The sequence below is a fragment of the Podarcis muralis genome, chromosome 1, assembly GCF_964188315.1.
Source record: "Podarcis muralis chromosome 1, rPodMur119.hap1.1, whole genome shotgun sequence".
In the NCBI taxonomy this organism is placed as follows: Eukaryota; Metazoa; Chordata; class Lepidosauria; order Squamata; family Lacertidae; genus Podarcis; species Podarcis muralis.
This window is the reverse complement of record NC_135655.1, coordinates 114334228-114358064: the sequence shown is the minus strand read 5'-3', so window position 1 is coordinate 114358064 and position 23837 is coordinate 114334228.

Below are 23837 nucleotides of genomic sequence, written 5' to 3'. Positions count from 1 at the left end.
AAATAATATTCTTCTGTGAAAAGTTTGTTTCATGTCTCTAGGTGGAAATATGAGACCTGCCATGTAAACACGTATCCTCAACAATTAAGACAGCTCCTTCTCTCCTAATAGCCTGCAACCAATGACTTTAGCATATCAGCGTTTTTCGGTTATAATCTCATATATATATGAGTTTTGGCAGCTATATTGTAATATACCTTGACACTGGATTAGAGTGTAAGTAGCTTTTGTTCATCTCATCAGTTCCAGATATAATTACATTTAGTGATCATGCAGAGTAGATGAATTTGAGTCCCATTAAGGTCTTCAAATTACTAGAATCGTTAAGAGGACGGTGGCTGTTATTAGGGCAGCAGCACGTCCCAGGAACTGAGGTGATCTGCATATCTGATGGCTGCAAGAACTCAAACCAAACCAAAACTATAATTTCAACAGTAAGAGCAAAACATTTCCAAAACGAAGTGTAAGCATTCTATACCTGATAACGTAGAAGCTCATTCATTGCAAACCATGCTACTGCTACAGCTTAGAATGGCCTTAATTGTGGGGCAAACTTCACCTCGATACTAGAAACCTAGAATACAACACGGGGTATTGTAGTCCCAGCTAGTGCCTTCCATCTCCACTTTAACAGGAGGTGGTGTGAGGTGCGTAACTCCTTGCAATGGGGAAGCACATTGATGCTATAGCTCTGGGGTCAGACTTCCCATGTTCAGAGGATGAGGCCATGGTTTCTGAGGTGGCAGAATGGGGAAAGGAATTACCCTCATCCCCATATGGCCCGTGGTAAATCCAGCAATGAAAAAAATCTGTAATGCTCTTTGATCTCCCCCCTAGAACTGGGGGGGTTACAGCTGGGCAAGGGGTAGGGGTGTACCTAGGGGTTGTTTAGGGGCCAGGCCTGGGAGGGAGGCACAAAAACCATGCCTTTCCACTCTGGCTAGGAGCCCGTCCACCTGCACACTCCCTGGGCTGTCGCTCTGCTGCTCCTCTGAGTGCTTTGGTGGAGGAATATGGGCCCCCTCCCCAGTCAGCCTGTGGCACTATTGGAACTGGGAGCACAGTGCCTAGTGGAGGGAAAAAAGATGGAGAGGGTTGGCAAGAGTTGCAGCAGGAGGAAAAGGAAAGGGAGGGAGGAAGAAGACAGAAGGGAGAGCAGTGAGCTGAAGAAGGGAGAAAGACAGGAAGGCAGACAGACGGATGGACCGATAGAGGAGGAGGAGGCGAGGCGAAACAGAGCAGACCTGACCCCAAAGGCTGTGGAGGAAGTCACTGGCGAAGCACGAAAGGTGATGAAACACAAACTTCTTGAGTTTCTGGTCCATGGTCTCTCCCAGCTTCAAAGATGCTGATACACCCTTGCCAAGGGTGCAAGGGACAGAGGGGCAATGATGATACAGTTCCTTGCCAAGGGCTCAAGGAAACCTAGGTATGCCTCTGGCAAGGGGAGGCAGAGCCAAGGAGGAGAGAGTTCAGGCTGGAGGTGAATGCACCCCTGACTAGATCCAGCCTTGGGAGTTGCAGTTCCTCATCCCTGCTCTGTGTTGAGAATCTTAGAGGGACCATCAATTTGGCTGAAAGAACACTGAAATATGGACATATTTCTGAACGAAGCTAATCTTATTTAATATCTCCTTCAGCAAATCTGCCTATTCCCTTTAAAACGTGACCTCTTCCTTATGCTAACCTGATTTATGAAACCCCAGACACTTTCAGAGTGTGTCCCTACTAATACGTTAAAAACACTTGTATTTCCATATCAGTGGAAGGCAAAACAGCACAAAGACTAGTGCCAAATAAACCAATTGCAGCAAAATAGAAGGTACGGAAACGGCGTTTCCGTGCACTGCTCTGGTTCGCCAGAAGCGGCTTAGTCATGCTGGCCACATGACCCGGGAGCTGTACGCCGGCTCCCTTGGCCAACAAAGCGAGATGAGTGCCACAACCCCAGAGTCGGCCATGGCTGGACCTAATGGTCAGGGGTCCCTTTACCTTTACCTAGAAGGTATGGAAATGTAAATGAATGTGAAAACAGACTGAGGCACTTCAGTACATCCCTACTTCCAAGTAAACATGGTTATGACTAGGTGGTTTAATTCCACTGGGGAATACTTTTCCTGGATACTCAAATTTGAACATTTGCTTTTAATCAAGAGTTAATTTCAATGTGCTACGCAAAGTAGATTTTAAAAAGTCACTAGGCAGAAGGAAAGGAAAGAAGGACGGAGAGGGAAACGAAGAATGAACCATTTTGTATTGCCAAGGAGAGAAGGTATTAGTATATCAATAGTATAAGCAGGCTGATCTTCTTTCTCACACAGATATCTATAATTTAGAACTGGTGCCCTACATATGTCCAATCTATTTTGGCAGAATTCAGCAGTTTTCAGATCTGCTTTGTAGGGCACGTGTTTACAATGACTAATTTGATTCCTGAGCTCACCCTGTAATGAGGCAAGCAGGGAAAATCATGGGGAACAAATATGCGTAAAGCTGTTGTCTGGCACAGCTACATTTCTCTCAGATATGCTAGAGGTATTCTGCGAGGACGCTAGTCAACTCACCATGATGGTTTCATACCATTAGCCATTGCCTCCTCTCTTGGCGTAGGCGTGATGAATGCGTTCCAAAGCTCCCTTTCAGACAAACATTTTCTTGCCATTATTATTTGCAAAATCCTTCTGTGGTAAAAAATAAACATGCTGGGCTGGAATTAACAGGACCCTTTAATAAGCATTCTTGCTGAGAAATAGACAGCAACAACAACAATTTATAACTTGTACTCCACTCATTTGATTGCGTTGCTCCAGCCACTGTGGGCAGCATCCAACAGAATAATAATAATAATAATAATAATAATAATAATAAAGAACTCACCACAAATCATTGAACATCAAAATCTTCCCAATACAGGGCTGCCTTCAGATGTCTATGGAAGGACATAGAATTGTTTGTCTTTTCACTTCTGACCAGGGGGCGTTCCACAGGATAGGTGCCACTACTGAGAAGGCCCTCTGCCTGGTTCCCTGTAACTTCACTTTTTGCAATGAGGGAGCTGCTGGAAGGTCCTCGGACAGAGTTTCTGGATATCTGCAGCTCAAATATCTCACCAGTGGACAAACGCCGGCTCCCTCGGCCTGGAAGCGAGATGAGTGCCACAACCCCATTGTCGCCTTTGACTGGACTTAACCGTCCAGTGGTCCTTTACCTTTTTACCTTTATCTAGACAAGACATTGTCCTTCTGCCCTGTCTCAGGCACCAACAATATGGGGTATTAAGACATATCTTCCTTACATTGTTACTGAACTTAACTACTGAAGCAGTAGTTAAGTGTCAGATCAACACTAGGGAGAGCCAAGAATCAAATTCCCACTCAGCCATGAATTTCACTGAGTTATCTCTGTGCCTAACCAACTTCACAAGATTGTTGTGAAAATGTGGGGAGTGGTGTATGTTGCCTTGAGCCCCTTAGAAAAAGTGGCATATTAATGTAATATACAATAAATACAGTTCTTTGAGCACTATCTATCTCTATCTATCATCTATCTATCTTCTCCCATTTTTAGAAGCAATGAAGTTTAAGCAGGGATGCTCAAATGATGTGCAGGATTACAATCCTAAACTCTAACAGGGCTGTGTGAATTATTCTTTAGTTTTTACTTTGGGAGCAAAGTAGCAATTTTGACAGGAGGGAAATAGCTGTTTGTTTGTTTTTTACATAAAAAAGATACTTTGATGAATACCCACAGTTTGCAATGCAGATATGTTCTATGCTTATGGGAATATTTTATTATTTTGCTAGTTATGCTGTTTCAAATGTGCCTTTTGTATTTGACTTCACTTAGTAATGCTTTCTTTTGAAATGTTTAATATTTTTTGTTAACTTTGCTCTGCTAAAAGTGCATTCTACAGTTGATCTGCTTGGTAGTGTGTGTTTTTTTATTTAAAAAATGTTTAGGATAATATTTTAGTTTCCTGTTAATTATGTTTGAATGAATGTTAATTGTCTTTAAATATATACTTTATCTTTGTCTTTCTTCAGTAATGTTTTATTATGGATTGTTTTATTTGATATCTTGATGTAGGTTGTAAACTGCTTTGAGATTTTCTCCCCTTAAAACTATAAAGCGGTATTGAAATGAAATCAATAATAAATTATGAATAATAATTAATACCGACATTTTGTTAGATTTTCCAATACTGTTGGTTGCCAGTCTTTCCCTTGGTCACTGCTTCTGCCTTATTCCTGACTTATTTACATGGCAAATGAAATCAGTTGAGAGAGTGAGGCCAGTGATTCTAGGAGGACCAGTCACATCAGTGACCCCAGCCAATCAGGGATCATGTAGCAAATGTGGATATGTCACTATGTTAGGTGGCCAATCAGATTTGGCTACAACATGATTGCATTATGGAGAGCAAATCAATTCAGCCGAAAGGAATGGGAAAGGAAAATGCAAAAGAACAGACATACATTTTCATGAACAACGCACATCCAATGTCTTTTACGTAGACAAAAATCTCCCCCAAAACAGCAAGTAGATTTGGTTCAGCCCTGTCACTAAACGATGTTACCATGATAGATATGAGTGGATTAGATTTGTGGAGAACATTCGTTTTGAAACAATTTGGAAGAACTGCTCAAATATAGCATTTATGAATCAGGTTGGTTTCTGGCTTTTCGGCTTGACCTGAAATGCATCTCCATGGAAGTAAATTTTAATTGAAATCAATGGGATGTACTTTTCAAGTAAATGTGTTCAGGAGCGGGGTGTTAGTTGCATAAGTGTCCTTTTCTAGCTGAGGGAGTGATATACGCTGATATATAACCCACTGCAGAATAAAATTAATCATGGCAGCGGAACTAAATCAACACAGCAAATTTAGCCAAATCGCTCAAACCACCCAGCTGTTGTTCCTTGACAAACAGAAGCGGCAGGATCACAATGTGAAAGGACTCCCCGTCGAAATAATACGAGAGGATTTCTCTTTTTTGCCTCACTGCTTCTGCTGCTGCAGGAGCAACAGAAAAGGGATCACAGGAAGGAGGAGAAGGAAATGCATAATATCAAGTCTCATTGCAATCACTGCCACCGGAAACCAGGTAACAGTATTCCCACCCCCCTCATTTATTGATCATCACTTGGGTGCACTTACAGCTGTTAGTACACTTTTGCTATAAATGTGCTCAACTTTTTATATTTATAAAGAAATAGGTCAAACCAAACCAACATACAAGGCACCCAGAATTTTGTATTTTAAACATGTTGGATGGAGGGGAACGAGTAGCAAATTAGGCTGAACAGTGTTACGCAGTCATTTGATGATAAGGGAGGTAATGAACATGGACCTCAAAAACAGCAGCAGTATTTTAGGGAGGGCCGCATTTGGTGTTACACAACTTCCAGTTTATATAAACTTCCAGATCTGACCCTAGTTTCTTGAAATAAATGCTGCTGTGCTGCCACAAGCCCATCTGGAATTGTTTCCTGTCCGTCTGCACAGCTCCCATCATGCCTTGCGCCGCTGGAGCACTAGCAACAAAAGGAAAGGAGCAAATCACGTCTCCGAAGCTGCGTCGGCTGCTGACATGATCGATGATGCTGTTACGTCAAGCAGAATCCTACTCGGAAGCAAATAAACATGACCTCCGGGTTGGGGTCATAACTTTAGGAGTTAAGATTATGCTGCAAGTCAAAATTATTACCATTCTTCCTTTTTTTTAAAAAAAAGGGTGCTGTCCATTTGTATACACTCCTCCTCGCATGACAGAGAGCTGGGAGGGTCCAGCACCTCTGGTTTGGATCCAGACTCACTCATGCTTTGAGCAGACACACTGACACCAATGGGACTTCAGTTAGTTATGAAATCAATAGTATGAGTAAACCTGGATCCAAGCTTTTGTAAATTAGGCCACTGCGGTGTGAAGACAATCCAATGGACGGTAAGGTGAATATGAGGGCCATCGTGATGTATCTATGACTATTCTGCAGGATTGTGGAAGCTTAGTATTTGAAATCTGGTGAGGAGGCTACGTCCAAGTTAGTAGAGATCAGAACGTCTCACCAGAGCCCTCTGCTGCCAGTCGTGAGGTTTTGCTCAGCTTTGCCCATCGTCGCCTCTCATTTCTTTCTGTGCTGCCTCTGCACATAGCAACTTTACTGCAAACCTTACCGTTACCAGTCTTGCAACTATTATCCCCATATTGCAGGCACAGGATGCAAAAACCAAGGGTGAGAGGCAGTGGCTTGCTTAAGATTGTTCATGCCAGAAGTGAGGTTATCCTTTGTTTTTTCAAGTATTTTCTTCCTCTGCGAAAGAGGCTTGGATTTCATGCCTCATTCTCAGGGATACTGAGAATTTTGCTACGTTTTCAGTTTGCGGAGGGTTTTGATAACCGCCTTATTGTTACAAAGTGGCCAGGGGTATTGCATGTGCCTTTCTTTCTAGTATAGTGGTAAAGGTAAAGGTACCCCTGACCATTATGTCCAGTCGTGAACGACTCTGGGGTTGCGCGCTCATCTCACTCTATAGGCCAAGGGAGCCAGCATTTGTGCGCAGACAGCTTCTGGCCAGCATGACTAAGCCGCTTCTGGTGAACCAGAGCAGCGCACAGAAATGCCGTTTACCTTCCCACCAAAGCAGTACCTATTTATCTACTTGCACTTTGATGTGCTTTCAAACTGCTAGGTGGGCAGGAGCTGGGACCGAACAATGGGAGCTCACCCCGTCGTGGGGATTCGAACCGCCGACCTTCTGATCGGCAAGCCCTAGGCTCAGTGGTTTAGACCACTGCGCCACCCACGTCCCTCAGGTTGGTGGTACCTCAGGTTAAGAACTTAATTCATTCTGGAGCTCCGTTCTTAACCTGAAACTGTTCTTAACCTGAGGTACCACTTTAGCTAATGGGGCCTGCTGCCGCCGCGCCACCGCTGCACAATTTCTGTTCTCATCCTGAAACAAAGTTCTTAACCCGAGGTACTACTTTTGGGTTAGTGGAGTCTGTAACCTGAAGCGTCTGTAACCTGAAACGTCTGTAACCCGAGGTACCACTGTAAATACTTCTAGAGCATTCTGCAGCCTCTCTGGGTGACCATGCTTTCTCCCCTGCAAAAGCCCCATTGGAGGTTTTACCCCCTGGGCTCTGGCTGAAATGTGGGCACCCAAGGAAGCTTCAGAGTGCAAGCCACTGGTGAGATGAGTTGTAGAAGAAAAGGACACTCATGAACACCCTTCGGTCACATCAAAAGTAAGGCAAACACCTCGGAAACCCTGCACTCCAACCTTGATAATCTTATTTAAAGTTTCTCTTCTCTTTCATAATTTTCAAATGCCACATTTCTCATTAATTGATGCAGAATTGTGGCAGAGTGGGGAGAGACAGGACAAGTATCCAACACAGCACTAATTTTAACCAGGAAATTCCTGGTTCACGGATCAGATTTTTCAGACCAGGCTTTACGTTGTGCAGGAGATCCATGATTTGATCTTCCCAGGTTTTTGCTTACTTTAAAGCAGTTGTAGGGGCTCAGAATTTGATCTGAACAGAGGCACTGGGATAAGGGGTAACCCCCTCCTTCTTTTCCCCAATCAAAATCCCCCCTCCCTTATAGAGGTGGAGCTGGGAGGCTGAGCACATAATTTGCACCCACTGAGCAAAAATCAACAGGGGAGATTTAGAACAGGAAAACTGTGCAGGGGAAGTGCTTATTTCAAGCACATTTTTTTAAAAAAAGAACACCGGGAGATCTGATAGCTTTTAACCCTCAAAGAAGGTAGGCCCCAGCATATGTTATTAAGCACACAATATGCACATTGATATAACACCAGGGGATTTCTTTCAACAAGTCTACGATTCTATGATACTATAAAGCATTCTAGTTGTAGGATGCCTGTCTGTCTATCTGATTTTTTGATTAAAATAACATTTACCAAAAAAGCGAGGGCTGATTTTCTAAACATTTCTACTGTTTTCTGTTAACCTAAGAAAAGCTAAAAATAAAAAATACTGAGATCCTAAGATACTAATATCTTGATCAGTTGGATTATTGACCCTTTAAAATGGTAAAGGAGACTTGCTTGAGCTCTATGTTGAATTCTACTCATGTTGAAATATGATCTCCCATACCACCATGCTGGTTAGCTCTCCTGTGGCGCAGTGGGTCAGTGGGTCTGGCTGTTAACCAGAAGGTCGTTGGTTTGAGCCCCGCCACCAGGATGGCTGTGGGCAGAATTCCTGCATTGCAGGGGGATGGCCCTCAAAGTTCCGTCCAACTCTACAATTCTATGATTCTTTGATTCTGTGATCCCCCATTATCTCTAATGCTAGTTCAAACAAACCCCTCTCATGCATTGAGAAAGGTCCCTGATCTTGCCTATCTGCTCCATTGACCATATCCCAACAGGGCCACCACATTCCATGAGAAGTAGTCCTATTACATGTGCTAATCATGTACCCTCGTAAAGTTTCTCATCACAAAAAGAGGAGTTCTAAGTTCCAGCATCACTAAGGCTCCTTTCTTTTTCTTTCTTTTTTCTTTTTCTTTTATTGAATTTCTGTTTTACATTTTAGAATATTCACTTAAACAACCTTAAAGTATCAATTCCTCTCTTTCCATGGTTCATTTTGCACAACATAAATACCTGAATATTTTATATAAACTAAACCATTCAGTATTCCATTATTACATCCATCAAAACTTATTTACGTTGTTGAATTTATCTTAATGCTGCCCACGTTTTCAAATAAACACAAATTTCCTCCACATATTCAATAAACATTTCCCAATCATCTTTAAATGTATGTAATTCTTGTTCTCTTATTCTATATGTTAGGTCCACAAGCTGCACATATTCCATCATTTTAAGTTGCCAATCTTCTTTATTTGGGACATCGCTCGTTTTCCATTTGGGGGCTAACGAAACACAAGCCGCAGTAGTGGCATACATAAATAACCTTTTGCGACACCTGAGAATTTCTGTCTGAGTTATCCCCAACGAAAAGGACTCTGTTGTTTTTTTAAAGTACTTTTAAACTTTTTTTCCAGTTCATTATGAATTATTTCCCAATACTCTTTTATCCTTTTACAGGTCCACCACATATGATAGAAAGTACCCTCAGTCTGATTAGGTAAGGCTCCTTTCCATGCTTAGCAAGAACACGGCTTGTGGGGAACAGCTGGCATTCACATCCATGGTTGGTGGGCAAGGCAACACATACCCTCCGACATTTCTCCAATGAAAATAGGGACATCCTATCAATACCCTCCAACATTTCTCTGATAAAGATGGGAAAGTTGGACATTCTGGAATCAAATTAGAAACTGGGATGGCTTCTGTAAATCCAGGACTACCCCTGGAAAATAGGGACACTTGGAGGCTCCAGGGAAGGTCCTGACAGCTTCCTTATATGTACTATGCAGAAACGCACTCAGAGCCAGTGTGGTATAGTGGTTAGGGTGTTGGACAAGGACCTGGGAAACCAAAGTTCAAGTCCCCACTCAGCCCTGAAGCTCACCGGATGACCTTGGGCCAGCCACTCCCTCTCCACCTAATTGACCTCACAGCTTTGTTGTGGGGCTGAAATGAGGAAAGGGAGAACCACGTACCTCAAACTTCTTGGAGGAGAAGGTGGGAAAGAAAGAAAGAAATCTGAAGGAAATGGGCCTGGCTAGTTATACGCTAAACAAAAGCTGAACCTCCCTTGCACTTCAGAAGCAATTTGCACAGGACCAGAGGGAAGCAGGTGGCGCTATGGGTTAAACCACAGAGCCTAGGGCTTGCCGATCAGAAGGTCGGCGGTTCGAATCCCCGCAACGGGGTGAGCTCCTGTTGCTCGGTCCCTGCTCCTGCCAACCTAGCAGTTCGAAAGCACGACAAAGTGCAAGTAGATAAATAGGTACCACTCAGGCGGGAAGATAAACGCCGTTTCCGTGCGCTGCTCTGGTTCGCCAGAAGCGGCTTAGTCATGCTGGCCACAGGACCCGGAAGCTGCACGCCGGCTCCCTCAGCCAATAAAACGAGATGAGCGCCGCAACCCCAGAGTCGGTCATGACTGGACCTAATGGTCAGGGGTCCCTTTACCTTTAGAGGACAGGGGTGGGTTGGTTGGATTTGGGTTCTTGCGAAACACTGGTCCCAAGCCCCCTTATATAAATCTTTGGATCTTTAGTCACCTATGTTCTATCATTCCTATCTCCTGGGCATTGCTGCATCCTCAACAATTGGCTCCGCAGCCACACAGAACTCCCTAGAGGCAGTTTTTGTTTTTTTTTTTTTTACAAAAGATCAGAAATGGAAGCAATATGTTGCAGGGCGGTGGGGTGGAGGGAGGTCTTTTCACCTAATTGTAGGAGCAATCCAACATCCTGTTTTTGTCATTCTAACCTGTTACCAACTTGGGTCGTTCCAAAGCGGCATTCCTGCGTGCCCTCGGCAGGAAGCAACTGCCATTTCCTCATTTATTTTTTTGTATAGCTATTCTTTATTAGGTTACAATTACTTTGCATTAGCATTCAGCTGCTTGGCTCAATGCGCAGGCAGATAAAGCAGGGTTTTTTCCTGAGAGCTAGGGTGCATATTACAAAATTAAATTTCTCGCCCAGGCACTGCTCGATAAACGCAGAGTTCTGCTTGCTGCGACACACCAAGAGAACACAACTGCCCTCTGGGTCCGACATCACATCTAGTCTCTGCTGCTTTGCATGAGTTGCAAAATCAAAGGGATGAAATCATTTGAAACTTTATAATCTGGGCTTTTTTTATTAAAAGGAGATGCTGTTTTTAAAGACTGCATAACGCACTGTGTTGCTCGCCTGATTTACTGCTTTTCGCTTCGCCCTCCCCCCTCTCTCTTTCGCCATAAAACCGCTGTAAAAATCATATATCATGCGAGCAAAAATATGCTCCCTTTTCTCTACGAAGCGGAGGGAAATCAAATACAAGGCATGTGATACATCAAATAACGGACATAAATGCATACTTTACAGCAAGCTGTTATTTCTAAACATCAGCATTCTAAAGCAGAAACACTTGGGCAATGGGCTCTTTTGAGAACTATGGGTGTGAGGTTATCACTTCATTTCTCCCCATCGTGACCTTACAAGCCGCTGCAGCTGCACGTAACAGATAGGAAACAGTAGCCGTGGCACCAACAATGGCCTGGTGAAAGAATTATGCACAAGCAGGATGCAATTTGTAGGGTGGTGTGCATGTGTGTATAACGTTCTCATTTTAAAAAAAGGGAAAGAGGACTTAATTGAAAGATGGCAGGGCTCAGATCTGGTAGCTGATAGCGGGCTATGAATATTCGGGCATGAGGGGGAAGTATTTGGTCTTTCCTTTGGGGATGGACTGTTGCTCAGTGCTTTGCATCAGAAGGTCACAAGTTCAATCCCCATCGACTCCAGGAGAAACCCCTGCAAGACTCTGGAAACCCACTGCTAGTCAGTATAGACAACACCAAGTTAAATGGACCACTAATCTGACCAGTATGAGCCAGCTTCCTATGTTTTCCTGGGTGCTTTTATGCAGGGCCTTGATACTGCAAATAGATCGTACCTCATGAGTCAGCATTTCCACGTTAACTCTTTGATACCCACAACACTCCAATATGAGCTGAGTTTGGCCAAGTTGGTCTCAGGATCCTGAAACTTGGTAATGGTGAATGACAACGGCCAAGTAATTGTTGGCTTAGCCATGGCTCAAGTGTTAAATCTGCAGCAAACATTGCCTTTCTGCTTCTCTCCTGCCTGCAAGGCAGATCTCTCTGGTGCCTTATTTACATTCCCTCACAAAGCAGGACTTGGCTTAGCATGCTTTGTTCTTGGGAATTTAACTAGATTGGCACCAGGCCAACACCACAATCCATGGTGTCATAAGGCACATTATTTTGTAACATGCTCTAAGAAGAACAGAAATGGGATGCAGGTGGCGCTGTGGTCTAAACCACTGAGCCTCTTGGGCGTGCCAATCAGAAGGTCGGTGGTTTGGATCCCCACAACGGGGTGAGCTCCCGTTGCTCTGTCCCAGCTCCTGCCAACCTAGCAGTTCAAAAGCACACCAGTGCAAGTAGATAAATAGGTACCACTGTGGCAGGAAGGTAAACGGCGTTTCCGTGCGCTCTGGTTTCCATCACGGTGTTGCATTGTACCAGAAGCTGTTTAGTCATGCTGGCCACATGGCCTGGAAAAGCTGTTTGTGGACAAACACCGGTTCCCTCGGCCTGAAAGCGAAATGAGCGCCGCAATCCCATAGTCACCTTTGACTGGACTTAACCGCCCAGGGGTCCTTTACCTTTACCTTACCTTAATGGTGAGTCCCCATGAGTTTCTGCTGATATGGTAACCACCGGTAGCATCAGAAATGGCACCGTGAAGTTGCACACAGCAACTTCTGGAAGGGAGTCCAGACACTGCAGGCTGGGTGATTGATTGCGGCTAATTAACCTACATGGCATCCCAAAGCCATCCAGGAGGCAGCTGTGCCAACACACCTCCTGTGTGCCTAATGGTTGGTGCTGAGGACCCTCCGTGATGATGGGATTCGAAGTGACACGGAGTTTAGCAGACTGGACTCTCCCACTTGCCAAGCCCAGGATGCAACACTGTCATAAAGCCACAGGGGACAATACATGCACAGAAATGGGGATCTGGAGCAGGAAGGAGCCTTCTTGCTGTAGAGGCAGCGATGGGCAACTTCAGTTTGCTCATTCTTAAATTCAGTTCTCCACATTTCCACAACAGTTTGCAATAAATACTGATAAATAGATAAGCGTCCTCATAAAAATTAATCAGCATTTTGGCCTCTTGATGTATTGAATTTTGCCTAATATACACAATCTCCCAAAGCAGTTTTCTCTAACATAATGCATTCTTGTAGGTCATTTCACACTAATGTATGAGTAATAAGTAATCCGACTGGCTCCAGATAATCCTATAGTTTGAAAGTAATAGGTGAGTTCCAATTTAGCCCATGTGGGGATCTTCTGACACAGCAGAGCTTCTCCTTTCCTTGCATTGCAGTGCTAAATCTTCTCTAGGGATTGGAGGATCCTATGGAGCATACTTTGGAGGTGTGCTGGGTCTTGGAGAAGGGAGAAAAGTTTCCAGAAATCTCATTGTAGAAGTGGATTTCCATTGTGCAAGTGGACAGACATCATTGGACGGTGCTGCTAAGTTTCTCGGGACTATCTGGCCTACCTTGTTTTTTAAATATTATGTTAGCACCATGTCTTTTTTCTGCATAACTACACTGCAAACTCATATGGGAGGTTTTTTGTTTTGTTTTATTATATATTTTGTGTTCTCATCTTGTATTTTTATGTTGTGATCTTCAGATGAAGGGGGGTGTACAAATTTAATAAGCAATAATGAAATACTAATACTAGCCACAACAAGTATGTTCTACCTCCCCGGTCAGAGGCAATATGCCTCTGAATTCCAAATACTGGGAACTGCAAATGGAAATAATGCTGCTGAACTTAGTCCCTGCTTTCGGTCTTCTCATCGGCTATCTGGGATAGCTCAGTTTGTAGAGCATGAGCCTCTTGATCTCAAGGTTGTGGGTTCAAGCCCCGTGTTGAGCAAAAGATCCCTGCATTGCAGGGTTTTGGTCTAGCTGATCCTAGTGATCTCTTCTAACTCTACATTCTATGATTATATCTGGTGGGCCACTGTGAGAAGTCGGGTCCTCCATCATGGAGGTCATGTGTTGAAGTGAGATCACCAGAAACTGTCTCCCTGTTGTGGGGCGGGACCATTTGGATGGCCACAATGCCCCATTGGTTGCCCCTCTGTTGCTAGGGCAGAAATTTGGTCAGTTGGGTTGGCTATTGGCTGCTGAGGGGCTACTTAAGCTGCTGCACATCGCTGGAGAGTTTCACTTTCTTGCAATGTGCAGCAGATCACCTGCCCTCCTCTCCCTATATTTAGGGTTGTTCTTATGGCCTTGCTATGCCTGTCTAGGGGTCGTCTGTTTTGGAGCAGGGGCCCGGTAGGAATTTTGGCTGATTGGCTGGTGCCACTTGGTTTTTGCCTGTTGTTGTTGTTGTTTAGTCATTTAGTCGTGTCCAACTCTTCGTGACCCCATGGACCAGAGCACGCCAGACACTCCTGTCTTCTACTGCCTCCCGCAGTTTGGTCAAACTCATGCTGGTAGCTTCGAGAACACTATCCAACACTATCCACTATTTATTTTTTTAAAACTCCATGGGCAAAGGTTTTTGCCTACCATGTAGCAAATCATCACAACTTTGTAAGGTTGGCGGTTAGGCATTTGGTTCAATGTTTTGGGGAGGGGACGTGGTTGGCTGTGCCTGCCCCTCCGTTGCTGCTGCTAGGGAATTCCGTTAAAGGAATCCAGGGGCTCACCTTGCTTTTGTCCGAACCCTGTCAAGGGGCTAGGGCCACGCCAGAGCCCCTGGGAGCATCTGGGGTGAGCTGTGAGATCGAAGGAGTTCTCGCTCCCCCAGGATGCTTTCCCTTACTGACATATGGTGGTGCCCAGTGTCAGTCCTGTTCCTGCCACCGTGCAGGTTCAGGTAGTCTGGAACCAATGCCTAAGCAACCACTCACATGCTGTAATCAATAAAGTCATGGTCAAAATTTAATGCCAAAAATCTTAAACTAAAATCTGTGTCTATTGTGTCTTCATTTGGGGGTGGTTTTGGGGGTCTTCACACGCAACAGCAGGCTGGGCTAGGTGGGCCACACTGGCCTGATACAACAGGCTCTTGTGCCCAGTGGGTTTTTTAATGTTTTATTGTTTTCCATGCTTATTTATTTATTTATTGAATTTATACGCCGCCTTATACCAGGAGGTCTCAGGGCGGTTCACAGAAAAGATCACAATATATAAAATCAAAATAAGAACAATAACCCAATAGCACCCCCACAAAAAGAGCCACATTCTAAAAGGGTATAGGGTGTCCATCAGGTCAACCAAAGGCCTGGTTAAAAAGGAACGTTTTTGCCTGGTGCCTAAAGGTGTATAATGAAGGCACCAGGCGAACTTCCCTGGGGAGAGCATTCCACAGAAGGGGAGTCACTGCAGAGAAGACCCGTTCTTGTGCTGCCACCCTCTGGATCTCTCGAGGAGGGGGCACACGGAGGAGGGCCTCAGAAGATGGTCTCAGGGTCCGGGTAGGTTCATATGGAAAGAGACGGTCCTTGAGGTATTGCGGTCCTGAGCCGTTCCAACATTATAACTCTTTTCATGTACGGATTGTATACTGTTTTGTGAGCTGATTGTGCTAAAAAGCAGCACGGATGTCTTTTAAACGAATTAGTTAATTCTCAATCTATAGGGGCGTTGTTTGCCTTTTCTGCACATTCGATATCTGTGCCACTTCTGTTCCTGCAAGAACTGTATGAGCAGAACAAGCTCCCTGATCCTAGACTGTATTCCCAGGCTACTGCTGGCAAGGAGTAATTGTCAGCTCTAGAATATTATTGCATCTCCAGTGTGTCTTATTGTTCTTCTTCTTCAGTGCTGAACTATAGCAGTTCAATATTGCTGGCAACCAGCAGTGCAGAGCACCATACCAAACAACATGTCTTAATAACGTTTATCTATATCCCAAACAATATGGAACTGTCAAATAGGATCCTCCTATGCAAACAAATGATAGCATGTGGGGGAACTTTGAAATTTAGCCTTTCTGCCCCTTATATTCTCCAGCAAGCTAATGCAATAAGGCTAATAATAAAAGGCTATGTTGCAGGCCAAAAAGCCCTGTGACAGATAAAATAGAAATGTTGGAAACAGATGAAGCTTTTGCACAATTAGATTTTTTCCGAGGCTGCGCTGCAAGGATTTTCCAGATCCCATTCAGGTCTGATTGATGGTAAAATCATAACTACATCATATTAGCCTCAGAGTTCACTGACAGGTTACTGCAGATTAATATTGCTACTGCTGTTCACTTACCATCAAAGCCGTGGAAATATGAATTGAGCGGCTCCCGTAACAAACCCTGCATATTAAAAGCTGTGGTGCTTTACTGAACAATCTCTGCACTCTGTCAGGAGGCGAAAATATACAAACAGCCTTTGTCTGAGGTGGTATGCAGATGTAGGGCAAGAGGCAGCACAGCAGCAGCAGTTACGATTATTGTTATTATAATTTCACGCAGAGACCTTGATATTTACGTAAATGCTGACCAAATAAATCATGCACACTTGATGTTATTTCTGTTCATTAGCTTATGGTTGATGATGACCGTGGAAATGGAAAATGAATAGTATTTGGTCCCATTTCTCTCCCCCCACATTTTGTAATTCAGGACAGAGGCATAGCGTGGGGGGGGGGGGCAAGGGATGTTGTGGCCTCAGGCACACATTTTTGAGGGGGCACAATTTAGGCTCCCCCGCAACAGGCAGGGAGCCCTGGCATCTGAGGCACAGCAGCAGGCGATTTGGTCTGGTGGATGAAGGCTGCGGAAAAGGAGTCTGTTGGAGGAGGGCACCATTCACCATCCACGTGGGCGCCTCATGCACCCCCTGGCACGCGCCCCACCCCAGCTGCCCAGTCCACCAGGGGGCGCAGCAATTGCGCCGCCCCGGTTGCCAGCAATGCATGATACACTGCTGACTCAGTCCTTTGTCTGGAGTATATTTAATATGCACCTGGCTTTTAGGAAGATGTTAGCAAGATGACATGCTGTGTTTCATCCGTGTTCCTGGGGGGGGGGGAGACCCTCAAGCCCCAATTTCCATTAAAATGTGCCGTTAATTGGTTTGGACAGATGCATGAAGAACCTCCATGTGCATCTTTAAAATGTCATCTTGGGATTGTGAAGATTTGGTCTGGAAAGTGTCATGAGAAGGAAGGCTCCTTCATACACTACAACTTGATAATTTCAGTGCATTCCCAACTTCCTCTCTGCCAAGTCAACAGATGGGTGAGGAATTGAGGACCCTCCAGATGTTGTTGGAAAGCTGGATAGTTCAGTTGCTTAGAGTGTGGTGCTGATAATGCCAAGGTTGCAAGTTTGATCCCCATATGGGACAGCTGCATATTCCCGCACTGCAGGGGGTTGGACTAGATTCTCAAGGTCCCTTCCAACTGTGCAGTTCTATGATTCTACAGCTACAACTCCCACCATCTCTGACCATCTTGGGCCATCTTGGGTGGAGCTGGTGGGTGTGGGCCTGAGTGAGAGGAAAGTAGATATATCTAAAATATTTTGGGGGAAGGAATTGGGTGAAAAATGTGATTATGGCAGTGCAGACGTCTTCCAATGCCTCACTTTTGCTTGTTCCTACACAGTTGTTGGGTGATTTATGGAGTGCTTGGTGAGAAATATTTAACTTAGTTGAAGTTAATAATCAAGACGCATGGCTGCATGTAAAACCTTTACATCAAAATTATGTCATGGTCTTTAGAGTTTGTTTATAATAATAATTTGGTGCACTATTACAGCTATATCCGAGACTAATACTGTGTTCATGGGCCAGCATTAAGCAAGTAGTCTCCCCAAATCCTATGGTTTTCCTTGAATTTAAGCTTAACTTTGTTTTGGATAGTGACCTTTTTTGCTTGCTTGCTTTGTTTTTGGACCAGTGTTGACATTAGATATTTTGAGTAAGTGAATTATTGCAAGTGTCTAATTAGGTTTCTGACAGTGGAATTTGCATTTGCCCAAAGTCAAGGGGTTGCTTTACAACTTGACAATCTAGCCAGGATTACAATGTGTGATCTAAGCGGAAAATGTGTTTCTGAAGACATATTCTTTCCCAGCTCAAATTTCTGTTCTAAAATTTAATCTAATTTAATTCCTAAGGTCACACACACAAATGTGTTGCGTTTTTGGGGTTTTTTGGGTGTGTGTGGAAACCCAACCCATCCATCTTCAAAACAGAGTGCTTAATGGAATATTAAATTTGACGACTCCATGCAGGTTTCCATGTTTGTTAGCTTTAATACACCACATTAAAACATTCATTAATAAAGTGTCACACAACACTGCTTTGATTAGGTCTTAAAAGGTTATTGACTTGATATACACTGTTGTCCTTAGAAGGTAATCTGTGTAAAAATTCCAAATGTTCCAGAGGCCTTTTTTGTTGTTGTTCCCCATTTCAAGCCTAGAAGGAACATTCAGTTCTTCCACATCGGAGGCCCCAATATTGCTTTTAAAAGAAAATACAATAAGTATTTGATTGAGATCTAAGTCAATGAGTACATGTGGGACTTCTAGTACACTCATGAGTGGGCAGACGTATGTGGTTGCGTCACTTGTGTGAACCCAACTGCTTCTGTGTTTGGGACTGCATGGCGTTCATAATCTCAGTGTCACTTTTTCAAACCACTGTCCAGCCTCCCCCAGGGAGGTGACAGTTCACAAACGGCTCCTCTGCTTCCAGAGACACTTGGTTGGAAGCTGCAAGGAAACTTGTAAAAATGATAATAGCACAGGAGAAAGAGAGAGAGACACAAATCCAATTATGCAAGTGTCTGAAGTGAAGAGAAGCACTGGATCAATTTCTCAAGATTCTGCTTATTGGTTCTCTGGTTTCGAGCAGGTGGATAAAATGGGGTCAAGGCTGGTCAAACCAAAGGCCTTTTTTCTTCATGAAACAAAGACAAGATGGCACTCCACCACTATTTCGCCTGCAGAAACCATCTGAACTGGGACTAGAATCTGAATTTTCTTTCAGTGATGGGGCAATGTTATCCACTGCACCTGAGAGCAGCAGGCAATCTTAGAGGGCAGAGGGAACACTATGCACGCTAGGGAAATATGTTTCTGTCAATTTCAGTTTTCTTCAGTTTCTCATTTTCCCCCCCAGTCAAGTTCTCCACATTTCCGTATCAGTTTGCACTATTTATTTTTTCAAGGTCCACACAAAAACCCACTGCCTTGAGCATGCATGTCTGCTAATATGTCCAGTTTTTATGCACTTTTTGACTAAGACACACCTTTTTTGCAAGCAATCCCCACCCAGTACAATGCATTTTTGTACAACGTTTGACCTGGAGAACATCGCAGAATTTGCAGAAGCCCAGCTTATGAAGGATAGCTGAGTTTTGGTTCGCATATTGCTTTGGGAAGTAAAATAAGGTAAAAAAACAACAACAAAGCAAACTGAATTCTTATGCCATCCCTACGAGTGGCAAACACAGCTCGGTCTTCCAGAACCTTGCTGCTGCTCACTCATTGCTGTGACTGGTATCTGCTTGCTGACTGCTCCTGAACAGAGCAGCCTGGGCTGCCTGCCTTTCTACCTGATTGCTTGGTCAGGGACAATGGTTTCCCAGTAGGACTTCCTGTTTCAGGCAAGGGACATTCCCAGTCCTACCTGGAGATGCTGGCTTGGCAGGTAGATGGTCTACCACCAAACTATGGCCTTTCCCTCTGAAGGGGACCTGCTCAGGAAAATTAGAAGGGCTGAAAGGGGTGCACATGAGCAGTGGCTTGGCAACCACCATCTGAAGTGGCCATCTCATGCCACTGATTGGTAAGGTGGCCATAAACATTTTAAGTCTAAAGGGACGTAGGACTTCTGTTGATGCTTTCAATTTAGCTGTGATCTTCGACTGCATTTTCTCTAGTGTTTGCCGGACATACGGCTGCACTGATTCAAAACCATTTTGTTGACGTCTCCTGAACAGTTTGATATTGAACTTGATGGTTGGGTAGCAGCTGGGAAACAATTTTGAAACGGAGAGCGAGAGAGGAAGCCTGCCCTTTCGAGTTCGTTTGAACTATATCTTATATGAATTTTGACCCTTCTGAGAGGAATACTTCCCTTGGCAAAGTCATGTGTGAAGGTAACATTTCTGAGGGAGGAGGAGGAGGAGGAGGAGGAGGAGGAAGAGGAAGGCTTTGCTCTTTTGGGAGCTGTTAGTAAGACAAATGACTCTGGTTTTGTATGAGAGACAAATCGAAGCATTTCCATTGGGATAATTCAGGTTAACAGACCCGCATTAGCTGTTCTATTGGACAGGTGAGACTTCTTGTCTTAGCGATTGTATGGGGGGGGGAGAGAGAAAAGGAAAACATATAAAAGAAGCTACCAATGGTTATATGGCTGCAATTGTATCCAAAGCGAATCAACCTGCTATTGGTTTATTATTGTCAGTGTCTTGTTAGGTTGTTTGGGTAGAATCCATAAAACATGAGGTCCTTGCAGAAGGAGGGCATAGGCTCTGCAGAAGAGAGATGACTCTACAGAGGTTTCTTAGCTTGTTCGGTGCTTCTTTGAAGGACCAGTTCTAACCAGTAATTAAAATATTCACCTGAGTTTAATGTCACATGCTTCTTACACTTTTCTTCACCTTGTGAGGAAAACAACACATGAATCCCCCTACCGCACTCACACTGCTCTCTCCTTACAAATATTTACAGTTTACACATAGTTTAGTCGAGAGTTTAACGAAGGTAGCAACGAAGTAATAAATAGGAAACCTCTAATCAGAGCACAATGCTATGCTTAGAAGTAAGTCTCACTGGGTTCAGTGAGAATGCCCCTTGGGCCAGTGTGTGTGGGTCTGCAGCCCCACTTGATGACCCCTTTACAGGGGTAGCTATCGCTGTGCCCTCCAGATGTTGTTGGTAAGGAATGCTCTGCTTTGAGCCAGTCTGCCTACATTGAAGCTTAACAATATTATGCATAATAATAATTGGCAAGGCCAAGAGGTTCAGTGGTTTAGACCACAGTGCCATCCGCATCCTGGAAAAGTCACTATTGGCCCCAAAATATGAAAGCTCTGAAAATCAGTAAATGATGGGAAGGAGTCAAAATCCTTTGCCCTTCCCTGTGGAACCAACTGCCATCATTAACAGTCATCAACAGTTATAAGGTTGTAGCGACCTCTGCTTCAGAGTATCTGAAGAAGTGTGTATACACACGAAAGCTCATACCTAGAAACTTATACTTAATTGGTCTTAAAGGTGCTACTGGAATTATTAAATATATATATGGAAAAGATTCTTTTAAAGACTGTCTTAAGACAAAAAGACTTGATTCTCTTAAGGTAGTTCTTTTTGGATCATCTATCTATCTATCTATCATCTATCATCTATCTATCTATCTATCTATCTATCTATCTATCTATCTAATCTCTATCTATATCTATCATCTATCATCTATCTATCTATCTATCTATCTATCTATCTATCTATCTATCTATCATCTATCTATCTATCATCTATCTATCATCTATCTATCTATCTATCTATCTATCTATCATCTATCTATCTATCATCTATCTATCATCTATCTATCTATCTATCTATCTATCTATCTATCTATCTGTCTATCTGTCTATCTATCTATCTATCTATCTATCTATCTATCTATCATCTATCTATCATCTATATCTATCATCTATCTAATATCTTTCATCTTGTTATTTATTATGACTACGACAGACCAACCTACTTGAACCAATATTAAGCATAGTTCATATTTTCAATGATCCACAAATAAGGAGAAATGCTAGTTGCTTATGCACGACTGAGAGGAACAGCCCATGAACATGTGACATGAACAAACTTGTCAGTAGGGAAAGAAAAGAAAAAACAGAAAAGGACCCCCTTTTATCTGGTTAATTGTCTCTCAAAGATACATTAAAGCGGATTATATGAACCAGCTCGCATCATCTGCAAGCTACAAGTTCTTCACAAGTTCATATGCATTATTTGACTTTTCCATACAACCTGGTAAGAAGCTCTTCAGCTGTGATCTGTTTCTTTTGAACCATTCCGGATGATTTTCTATCGCACACAACTGAATTGTGCAATCCCATTACAATGTGGGCAAAGCTATATTAGGTATGAGGTGAATTATAGCAATGCTTTCCAAGACTGCAGGGAGGTGGAGCTGAAATTTCTCACAATACACTTTTATGAGCAAATTTGTGACGTCATTCTGTTACTGACCCCTGGAAAAAAAGGAAGCAACTTTTGCGTAATTTTCTCAGAAAAAATTCTCCGCTGTTTTTTGTGGCGGCCACCATTCCTACCCACAATGCCTTGGAATGATACTGAAGGAAAGGGGCATGGGGGGGGGGAGGGAAATGCAAGATGCTGGCTAGGCTGCCAGCACAGTTGCCACTCTGCAGCAGGAGCCCTCCCTCAAAACAAAAACAAAAACAAAACCCTTAGAAAACAAGAAAGAAGCTGCACTACTGCTACTTTTATCACTGAGCCCTGCCTCCCATAAGCTGTTGGAGAACTTCTCCTCCTTCGGGAGAAATCCATTAGAATAGTCCCCACAATTTCTCAGTCCGCAAATAGTGAGGATAATTTTAGAGGCTGTTTCTGCACAACTCCAGTTGCTATATTTGGAACGTAAAGTGACAAGCAAGACAGAATGTACTTGAAATTTTAAAAAAATAAGGTCTTATATATATATATATATATATATATATATATATATATATATATGCAGGTTTTGGTGTCCTCGGGTGTCTTCCCGTGTAAAAGTTGGGGTGTCTAGGCGACGTTTCGACGAGGTCTCACTCGTCATCTTCAGGCTGGTGCTTTCGGCTTCTTGTTACTGGAACAGAGCAGGATCTCAGTGTTTGAGTTCCTATAAATACTGTTGAGGAGGTGTGTTGTATAGCCTCCAATGTTCTGGGCAGAGAGGAAGTTCCCAGGCTAGTGTGCCTTTTCTTCTTTTGTTCCTTAATTGCTTGAGGGATATCTTGAGTGATTTCTTGAGTGATATCCTGAGTACCACTTAGGTGGGTCATTAGGTGTGGATTAGTTGCTAAAGCCTTTGTGTCTTGACCTCTTGAACTTTGTGAAGAGTTTTTCTGAGAAGATGGCTGTACTGCATTTAGTTGTGCTCTGGCTTGGCTTCGTGTATAGGGGCGAGCTGTGGTTTTGTGGCCTGTGCCAGCCAGATCTGTGTAGGGATTGCAGGGGGGTGCAGCATCCGGAGGTGCCACCATGGTTTGGCTACTGGATGGTGTCTGTAATTTATCTGTGGAGAGGGTCTGGGTTTGGGTCTGGTGTGGTTGATTGGTGATGGCGTTCTGTGTGCCTCTGGATCTGGTGTCAGTTTTTGTGGGGAGGGCTAATTTCCAGATGTCTGGCAAGCGGGATGTGTCGTCACGCTTGTTCATGTTGTGAGGGTGTTTCTCTATCTCGATGGCTTCCATGATTATTCTCTTGTGGTGATGTTCCATGTTAGAGAGCAATTTGGAATCTGCAAAATTAATTTCGTGTCCTGTTTCTTTCATGTGTTGGAAAAGAGATATATATATAAAATAAATGTATAAAATATAAAATAAAAGAAATATATATATAAATATATATTATATTTTTATAATAAATATTTATATTTTATAAATATATAAATATTTTTATATTATATAATGTATATAATATAAAATAAAAGAAATATATATATAAAATAAATGTTCAGATAACCTAGCAGACAGGAAAAGCAGCAACATTCAAATTTCTGTTGTAGACCACCTTTTCTATGATGTAGGTATCATGCTTGTGGGGTATCATGTCTTGGGTTACACCCTTCTGTGATGTATGTATGATGTATGGAGGGGTGGTCTTGAACTCCAGGGCAGGGAATTTAAAATGTCTATATAAGGGCAGGGACACCTTGGATCTGGGTCCTCCTCCTTTCCTGCGTGTGAGGGGAGCACCCTGTTGCAACAGTTCAATACAGATCAGGCTTACAAACTGCTTACAAACTGCTTTGCTTCTCAATATTCTCTGGTTGGCCTCTGTTATTTTCTCGGATCGATGGAGAACCTACAAAGGATTCTATAAGGGCTCTTGTATCCCCCATAAGGGAATAAGGGCAGGTTTTTGTTTATTACATACTCAATAGCCTAGACGAGATGTCACCATTATTTGCATAAC